Below are 10206 nucleotides of genomic sequence, written 5' to 3' on the forward strand. Positions count from 1 at the left end.
AGAAATTGATTTTGAAAACATTTGATTGAAAGATGATTTGAAAAGTTTGATTTTGAAAAACTTTGAAACTTAAAAAAAATTGATTTTGAAACAAAATCTTCCCCCTTTGCCATCCTGGCGTTAAACCCCAGAATGGTGCACATTCTGGCGTTTACGCCCAAACTACTACCCTTTTGGGCGTTAACGCCCAACCAGGCACCCTGGCTGGCGTTTTAAACGCCAGTCTGTCTTCTTCACTGGGCATTTTGAATGCCCAGCTTTTTCTGTATGATTCCTCTGCAGTATGTTCTGAATCTTCAATTCCCTGTATTGACTTGAAAAGACACAAATTAAAAATATTTTTGGATTTTTAATAATGAGGAATAATCAAATGCACTAAAATCAATAACAATGCATGCAAGACACCAAACTTAGCAGTTTGTATACTATTGACACTAACAAATGAGAACAACAAAACACTCAAGTCAATAGAATTCAAGATCAAAACAGGAAATCATCAAGAACAACTTGAAGATAAATGAAGACACATGCATAATTTGAAAAATGCAAGAAGAACAAAACATGCAATTGACACCAAACTTAAAATGAGACACTAGACTTAGACAAGAAATATTTTTGGTTTTTATGATTTTGTAATTTTTTTTGGATTTTTCGAAAATTAAGTGGAAGAAGAAATAAGGTATCAAAATTCTTAATGAGAATTCCAGGAATCATGCAATGTTAGTCTAAAGCTTTAGTCTAAAGGAATTAGACATGGCCGGCTAAGCTTCAGCAGGACATTGCATTCAAAGAGCTAAATTGATGAGAATCAATCAGCCTTGGTGATGATAAGGAACATCACCTTGAAACACTAGAGTTCATTCTTAAGAACTCTGAAGAAAAATACCTAATCTAAGCAACAAGATGAACCGTCAGTTGTCCATACACAAGAACAATCCCCGGCAACGGCGCCAAAAACTTGGTGCGCGAAATTGTGATCGCTACAACTTCGCACAACTAACCAGCAAGTGCACTGGGTCGTCCAAGTAATACCTTACGTGAGTAAGGGTCGATCCCACGGAGATTGGTGGTATGAAGCAAGCTATGGTCATCTTGTAAATCTTAGTCAGGCAGACTCAAATGTATATGGTGATGAACGAAAATAACATAGAAGATAAAGATAGTGATACTTATGTATATCATTGGTGTAAGAGCTTCAGACAAGCGTATGAAGATGCCTTCCCTTCCGTCTCTCTGCTTTCCTAATGTCTTCATCCAATCCTTTCTTACTCCTTTCCATGGCAAGCTCGTGTAGGGTTTCACTGTTGTCAGCAGCTACCTCCCATCCGCGCAGTGAAAGCTAATGCACACACTCTGTCACAGTGCTGCCAATCACCGGTTTGGTTCCCTCCCCTACCGGAATAGAATCACTCTTTTGCGTCTGTCACTAACGCCCAGTAGGTTACAGGTTTGAAGCACGTCACAGTCATTCAATCATTGAATCCTACTCAGAATACCACAGACAAGGTTTAGACCTTTCGGATTCTCTTGAATGCCGCCATCAGGTCCTGCCTATACCACGAAGATTCCGAAGAATCCAAGAGATATTCACTAAGCCTCGGATGCTTGTAGAACAAGAATGGTTGTCAGTCACTTTGTTCATAGGTGAGAATGGTGATGAGTGTCAATCATCACCTTCATCAAGTTGAAGAAAAAGTGATATCTTGGAACAAGAACAAGCGGAGTTGAATAGAAGAACAATAGTAATTGCATTAATACTCGAGGTACAGCAGAGCTCCACACCTTAATCTATGGTGTGTAGAAACTCCACCGTTGAAAATACATAAGAACAAGGTCTAGGCATGGCCGTGAGGCCAGCCCTCAAATGATCTAAGAACTAGATGTCCAAAGATTAAAATACAATAGTAAAAGGTCCTACTTATAGAAACTAGTAGCCTAAGGTGTACAAAGATGAGTAAATGACATAAAAATCCACTTCCGGGCCCACTTGGTGTGTGCTTGGGCTGAGCATGAAGCATTTTTTCGTGTAGAGACTCTTCTTGGCGTTTAACTCCAGCTTTTATGCCAGTTTGGGCGTTTAACTCCCAATTAGGTGCCAGTTCCGGCGTTTAACGCTGGGAATTCTGAAGGTGACTTTGAACGCCGGTTTGGGCCATCAAATCTTGGGCAAAGTATGGACTATTATATATTGCTGGAAAGCCCAGGATGTCTACTTTCCAACGCCGTTGAGAGCGCGCCAATTGGGCTTCTGTAGCTCTAGAAAATCCACTTCGAGTGCAGGGAGGTCAGAATCCAACAGCATCTGCAGTCCTTTTCAGTCTCTGAATCAGATTTTTGCTCAGGTCCCTCAATTTCAGCCAGAAAATACCTGAAATCACAGAAAAACACACAAACTCATAGTAAAGTCCAGAAAAGTTAATTTTAATTAAAAACTAATAAAAATATAATAAAAACTAAACTAAAACTACTAAAAACATACTAAAAACAATGCCAAAAAGCATACAAATTATCCGCTCATCAGAACCCGAGTCCAAAGAATTATCTCACAATGGTTCGGGGGAAATACTTAGATTTTAGTCCGGAAAATGTGAGGTTGGCATTCCACTTGCCCATGATGCAAGGAGATGAACGCCCCTACACTAGAAAGGTCAACTTTAATCAAAGGTTGGACCAAGTCCTTATGGACATATGTGTGGAAGGAGCTCAATGGAAGAGAGACTCCAAAGGCAAGCCAGTCCAACTAAGAAGACTGGATCTCAAGCCTATAGCTAGAGGATGGTTGGAATTCATTCAACGCTCCATCATTCCCACTAGCAACCGATCTGAAGTTACTGTGGATCGGGCCATCATGATTCATGGCATCATGATTGGAGAGGAAGTAGAAGTTCATGAGGTTATCTCCAATGAAATCTACAAAATAGCCGACAAGCCCTCACCCATGGCACGGCTAGCTTTTCCTCACCTTATTTGCCATCTATGTTACTCAGCTGGAGTTATCATTGAAGGAGACATCTCCATTGAAGAGGATAAGCCCATCACCAGAAGGATGGAGCAAGCAAGAGAGACCCTTCACGGTTCTCAAGAGATGCATGAGGAAGCTCATCATCAAGAAATCCCTGAGATGCCTCAAGGGATGCACTTTCCTCCCAACAACTATTGGGAACAACTCAACACTTCCTTAGAAGATTTGAGCCACAATGTTGAACAATTAAGGGTGGAACATCATGAGCACTCCATCATTCTCCAAGAAATAAGAGAAGATCAAAGAGCAATGAGGGAGGAGCAACAAAGGCAAGGAAGGGACATAGAAGAGCTTAAGAACATCATTGGTCCTTCAAGAAGAAGACGCCACTAAAGGTGGATTCATTCCTTGTTCTTTATTTCTTTCTGTTTTCGGTTTTTAATGTTGTGTTTATCTATGTTTTGTGTCTTTACTTCATGATCATTAGTATGTAACCATGCCTTAAAGCTATGAATAAAATCCATTAATCCTTCACCTCTCTTAAATGAAAAATGTTTTAATTCAAAAAAATAAGAAGTACATGAATTTATATACTTTTTGGCATTGTTTTTAAGTAGTTTTTAGTAAGTTCAAGCTACTTTTAGGGATGTTTTCATTAGTTTTTATGTTAAATTCACATTTCTGGACTTTACTATGAGTTTGTGTGTTTTTCTGTGATTTCAGGTAATTTCTAGCTGAAATTGAGGGACTTGAGCAAAACTCTGAAAAAGGCTGACAAAAGGACTGCTAATGCTGTTGGAATCTGACCTCCCTGCACTCGAAATGGATTTTCTAGAGCTACAGAACTTCAAATGGCGCGCTCTCAACGGCGTTGGAAAGTAGACATCCAGAGCTTTCCATCAATATATAATAGTTCATACTTTATTCGGGAATTGACGACGTAACTTGGCGTTGAACGCCAAGTACATGCTGCTGTCTGGAGTTAAACGCCAGAAAAACGTCATGATCCGGAGTTGAACGCCCAAAACACGTCATAACTTGGAGTTCAACTCCAAGAAAAGCCTCAGCTCGTGGATTGATCAAGCTCAGCCCAAGCATACACCAAGTGGGCCCCGGAAGTGGATTTATGCATCAATTACTTACTCATGTAAACCCTAGTAGCTAGTTTATTATAAATAGGACTTTTTACTAGTGTATTAGACATCTTGGGATGATTAATTCTCAGATTATAGGGGCTGGTCATTCGGCCATGCCTGAACCTTTCACTTATGTATTTTCAACGGTGGAGTTTCTGCACACCATAGATTAAGGGTGTGGAGCTCTGCTGTACCTCAAGTTTCAATACAATTACTATTACTTTTTATTCAATTCTCTCTTATTCTTATTCCAAGATATACGTTGCACAACACTTTGATGAATGTGATGATCCGTGACACTCATCATCATTCTCACCTATGAACGCGCGTGATTGACAACCACTTCCGTTCTACCTTAGGCCGGGTGCATATCTCTTAGATTCCCCAACAGAATCTTCGTGGTATAAGCTAGATAGATGGCGGTATTCATGGGGATCCGGAAAGTCTAACCTTGTCTGTGGTATTCCGAGTAGGATCCTGGGAATCCGAAAAGTCTAACCTTGTCTGTGGTATTCCGAGTAGGATTCCGGTATTGAATGACTGTGACGAGCTTCAAACTCCTGAAGGCTGGGCGTTAGTGACAAACGCAAAAGAATCAATGGATTCTATTCCAACCTGATTGAGAACCGACAGATGATTAGCCATGCTGTGACAGAGCATTTGGACCATTTTCACTGAGAGGATGGGATGTAGCTATCAACCAAGGGTGATGCCTCCAGACGATTAGCCGTGCAGTGACAGCGTATAGGACAATTTTCCCGAGAGAATCAAAAGTAGCCATTGATGATAGTGATGCCCTACATACAGCTTGCCATGGAAAGGAGTAAGAAGGATTGAAGGAAGAGTGAGTAGTGAAGTAGAGTTTCAAGAGGAACACAGCACCTCCATACACCTATCTGAAGTTCCCACTATTGATTTACATAAGTATTTCTATCCCTTTTTATTTTCTTTTTATTATTAATTTTCGAAACCATAAACCAATTTAATCTGCCTAACTGAGATTTACAAGGTGACCATAGCTTGCTTCATACCAACAATCTCTGTGGGATCGACCCTTACTCGCGTAAGGTATTACTTGGATGACCCAGTACACTTGCTGGTTAAGTTGAACGGAGTTGTGAACCATGGTATTGGCATCATGTTTTTGGCGCCATTACCAGGGAATGAAAAGCAATGAATTTTGCAAAATGGAATAACAATTGAATCATAATTTCGTCCACCAAGGTCCAAAGTAAATCTCTAAAAGTTGTTTAAATAGTAAACTAGTAACCTAGGTTTACAGAAAATGAGTAAACTATGATAGATAGTGTAGAAATCCACTTCTGGGGCCCACTTGGTGTGTGCTGGGGGTGAGACTTAAGCTTCTCACGTGTCTGGGGCTGTTTTGGGCATTCAACGCCAGGTTGTAACCTGTTTCTGGCGTTGAACTCCAGCTTGTAACCTGTTTCTGGCGCTGGACGCCAGACTGCAGCATGACACTGGCGTTGAACGCCAGTTTACGTCATCTATCTTCGCGCAAAGTATGGACTATTATATATTGCTGGAAAGTTCTGGATGTCTACTTTCCAATGCCATTGAGAGCGCGCCAATTGGACTCCTGTAGCTCCAGAAAATCTATTTCGAGTGCAGGGAGGTCAGAATCCAACAGCATCAGCAGTCCTTTTTCAGCTTAACTCAGATTTTTGCTCAGCTCCCTCAATTTCAGCCAGAAAATACCTGAAATCACAGAAAAACACACAAACTCATAGTAAAGTCTAGAAATATGATTTTTGCCTAAAAACTAATAATATTCTACTAAAAACTAATTAAAACATACTAAAATCTACATGAAATTACCCCCAAAAAGCGTATAAAATATCCGCTCATCAATTTTATTTAACAAAAAAAAATTGAGCAATAACGTTTAGATTGCTTTAGAAAAAAAAACAAAAATTATTCAATGCAAAAAAATATAAAAAAGAACAAATTATATATTTTTTATTTTATTATTGTATTTATCTTATTTTATTTCCTTAATTTGGTCTTTCTTGACATATTTTGGTGTTTTTTATTGTCCTAGTTATATTTGTGTTTTAACTCTATTTTTGTTGTTCGAGTTCCTCTACTTTCTTATTTGGTTTCCAAAGTGCAACAACCAAATGGTATTGATGAGCGGATAATTTGTACGCTTTTTGGCATTGTTTTTAGTATGATTTTAGTAGTTTGAGTTGAGTTTTTAGTATATTTTTATTAGTTTTTAATTAAAATTCACTTTTCTGGACTTTACTATGAGTTTGTGTGTTTTTCTGTGATTTCAGGTATTTTCTGGCTGAAATTGAGGGACCTGAGCAAAAATCTGATCCAGAGACTGAAAAGGACTGCAGATGCTGTTGGATTCTGACCTCCCTGCACTCGAAGTGAATTTTCTGGAGCTACAGAAGCCCAATTGGTGCGCTCTCAACGGCGTTGGAAAGTAGACATCCTGGGCTTTCTAGCAATATATGATAGTCCATAATTTGCCCAAGATTTGATGGCCCAAACCGGCGTTCAAAGTCACCTTCAGATTTCCCATCGTTAAACGCCGGAACTGGCACCTAAATGGGAGTTAAACGCCCAAACTGGCATAAAAGCTGGCGTTTAACTCCAAGAAGAGTCTCTACACGAAAATGCTTCATTGCTCAGCCCAAGCACACACCAAGTGGGCCCGGAAGTGGATTTTTTTTGTCATTTACTCATCTCTGTACACCCTAGGCTACTAGTTTTCTATATATAGGACCTTTTACTATTGTATTTTCATCTTCTGATCTTTGGAATCTTTTGTTCTTTAGATCTTTTGATCACTTTGGGAGGCTGGCCATTCGGCCATGCCTAGACCTTGTTCTTATGTATTTTCAACGGTGGAGTTTCTACACACCATAGATTAAGGTGTGGAGCTCTGCTGTACCTCGAGTATTAATGCAATTACTATTGTTCTTCTATTCAATTCTGCTTGTTCTTATTCTAAGATATTCATTCGCACTCAAGAACTTGATGAATGTGATGATTATGTGACGCTCATCATCATTCTCACTCATGAACAAAGTGACTGACAACCACTCTTGTTCTACAAGCGAACGAGGCTCTAGTGTTTATCTCTTGGATTCCTGATACACGATGCATGGTTGATCGCCTGACAACCGAGTGCTCGCCTGACAAACGAGCCAGCCATTCCGTGAGATCAGAATCTTCGTGGTATAGGCAAGAACTGATGGCGGCATTCAAGAGAATCCGGAAGGTCTAACCTTGTCTGTGGTATTCTGAGTAGGATTCAATGATTGAATGACTGTGACGTGCTTCAAACTCCTGAAGGCGGGGCGTTAGTGACAGACGCAAAAGAATCACTGGATTCTATTCCGGCCTGATTGAGAACCGACAGATGGATAGCCGTGCCGTGGCAGGGTCCGTTGAACATTTCCAATGAGAGGATGGGAGGTAGCCACTGACAACGGTGAAACCCTTGCATAAGCTTGCCATGGAAAGGAGTAAGAAGGATTGGATGAAGACAGTAGGAAAGCAGAGAGACGGAAGGGAAAGTATCTTCATACGCTTATCTGAAGTTCTCACCAATGATATACATAAGTATCTCTATCTTTATCTTTATGTTTTATTCATATATCATCTATACCCATTTGAGTCTGCCTGACTGAGATTTACAAGGTGACCATAGCTTGCTTCATACCAACAATCTCCGTGGGATCGACCCTTACTCACGTAAGGTATTACTTGGACGACCCAGTGCACTTGCTGGTTAGTTGTGCAAAGTTGTGTAGTGATCACAATTTCGCGCACCAAGTTTTTGGCGCCGTTGCCGGGGATTGTTTTGAGTATGGACAACTGACGGTTCATCTTGTTGCTTAGATTAGGTATTTTTCTTCAGAGTTCTTGAGAATAAATTCTAGTGTTTCATGATGATCTGTTGAAATCTGGCTGGCTGAGAAGCCATGTCTAATCTTATTGGACCGAGGTTTCAACCTATCATCACAAGAGCTTGTTGATTTCTATCAATCTTGCTATTGGAGCAATGATCTGCTAAGGCTTGGCTGGCCATTGGCCATGTCTAGTGTTTTGGACCGAAGCTTTCTTTGAAAGCTTGGCTGGCTGTGAAGCCATGTCTAATTCCTGGACCGGAGTCTTAGACTAACATTGCAATGATTCCTGGAATCCAAATTGAGAATTCTGAAACTTTTATTTTCTAGTTTCATATAATTTTTGAAAAAGCACAAAAAAAATTTATAAAAATCATAAAAACTAAAAATATTTTATGTTTCTTGTTTGAGTCTAGTGTCTAATTTTAAGTTTGGTGTCTTGCATGCATTATTTATTTGATCTTGGTTCTATTTTCAAGTCAATAGTACAGGGAACTGAAGATTCAGAACATGCAGCAGAGGAATTACACAGAAAAAGCTGGGCGTTCAAAACGCCCAGTGAAGAAGGACAAACTGGCGTTTAAACGCCAGCCAGGGTGCCTGGTTGGGCGTTTAACGCCCAAAAAGGTAGTGCATTGGGCGTTAAACGCCAGAATGTGCACCATTCTGGGCGTTTAATGCCAGGATGGCACAAGGGGGAGGATTTTGTTTTCAAAATCAATTTTTTTCAAGTTTTCAAAGTTTTTCAAAATCAAATCTTTTTCAAATCATATCTTTTCAATCAAATGTTTTCAAAATCAATTTCCTTCCTTTTTCAAAGATACTTACTAACAATTAATGATTTGATTGAACATTTTAAGTATGTTGCCTTTTCTGTTGAGAAAGGTTTAATGTTTGAATCATATCTTTTCTTGTTAGGCAAGTCATTAATTTTTAAAATCAAATCTTTTTAAAATTGTTTTCAAATCATATCTTTTCAATCATATCTTTTTAAAAGCATAATTTTTTTTTCATATCTTTTTAATCACATCTTTTTCAAAACAGTTTTTAATCATATCTTTTTGATTTCTAATTTCAAAAATCTTTTTCAAAAATTACTTGATTCCTTTTCCACTCTTGATTTTCGAAAATTAATTAAATTTTTTTTTAAAAATGTTTTCAAAATATTTCACTTGATTTTCGAAAATTTCTTCCTCTCTTCCCACATCCTTCTATTTATGGAGTACCACTCCTTCTCAATGCACAATTCGAACTCTATCTAATTAAGTTCGAATTCTCTACTTCTTCCTTCTATTTTTCTGTTCTTCTGACACCTCAAGGAATCTCTATACTGTGACATAGAGGATTCCATATTTTTTTGTTCTCTTCTCTTTCATATGAGCAGGAACAAAGACAAAAGCATTCTTGTTGAAGCTGACCCTGAACCTGAAAGGACCTTGAAGCGAAAGCTAAGAGAAGCTAAGGCACAATTCTCTGTAGAGGACCTAACCGAATTCTTCAAAGAAGAAGAACACATGGCAGCCGAAAACAACAACAATGCAAGGAAGGTGCTGGGTGACTTTACTGCACCTACTCCCGACTTCTATGGGAGAAGCATCTCTATCCCTGCCATTGGAGCAAACAACTTTGAGCTTAAGCCTCAATTAGTTTCTCTAATGCAACAGAATTGCAAGTTCCATGGACTTCCATTGGAAGATCCTCATCAGTTCTTAGCTGAATTCTTGCAAATCTGTGACACTGTCAAGACTAATGGGGTTGACCCTGAGGTCTACAGACTTATGCTATTCCCTTTTGCTGTAAGAGACAGAGCTAGGACATGGTTGGACTCACAACCTAAAGAAAGCCTGGACTCATGGGAAAAGCTAGTCAATGCCTTCTTGGCAAAGTTCTTCCCACCTCAAAAATTGAGTAAGCTTAGAGTGAAAGTCCAAACCTTCAGACAGAAGGATGGAGAATCCCTCTATGAAGCTTGGGAAAGATACAAACAATTGATCAGAAAATGTCCATCTGACATGCTTTCTGAATGGAGCATCATAGGTATTTTCTATGATGGTCTCTCTGAACTATCCAAGATGTCTTTGGATAGCTCTGCTGGAGGATCTCTTCATCTGAAGAAGACGCCTACAGAAGCTCAAGAGCTAATTGAAATGGTTACAAATAACCAATTCATGTACACTTCTGAAAGGAATCCTATGAACAATGGGACAAGTCAGAAGAAAGGAGT

The 10206-nt window shown here is 39.3% G+C and overlaps 1 non-coding gene across 1 annotated transcript; it reads right to left on the bottom strand.

Moving 5' to 3' along the window:
* Positions 1–9892: 9892 nt before the first annotated feature.
* Positions 9893–9996, bottom strand: LOC130958794 (small nucleolar RNA R71). Its single transcript, XR_009077899.1, has one exon. It is a non-coding gene; the product is annotated as a small nucleolar RNA R71 (small nucleolar RNA).
* Between the last annotated feature and the right edge of the window lie 210 nt (positions 9997–10206).

This window comes from Arachis stenosperma, chromosome 10, assembly GCF_014773155.1.
Source record: "Arachis stenosperma cultivar V10309 chromosome 10, arast.V10309.gnm1.PFL2, whole genome shotgun sequence".
Classification (NCBI taxonomy): Eukaryota; Viridiplantae; Streptophyta; class Magnoliopsida; order Fabales; family Fabaceae; genus Arachis; species Arachis stenosperma.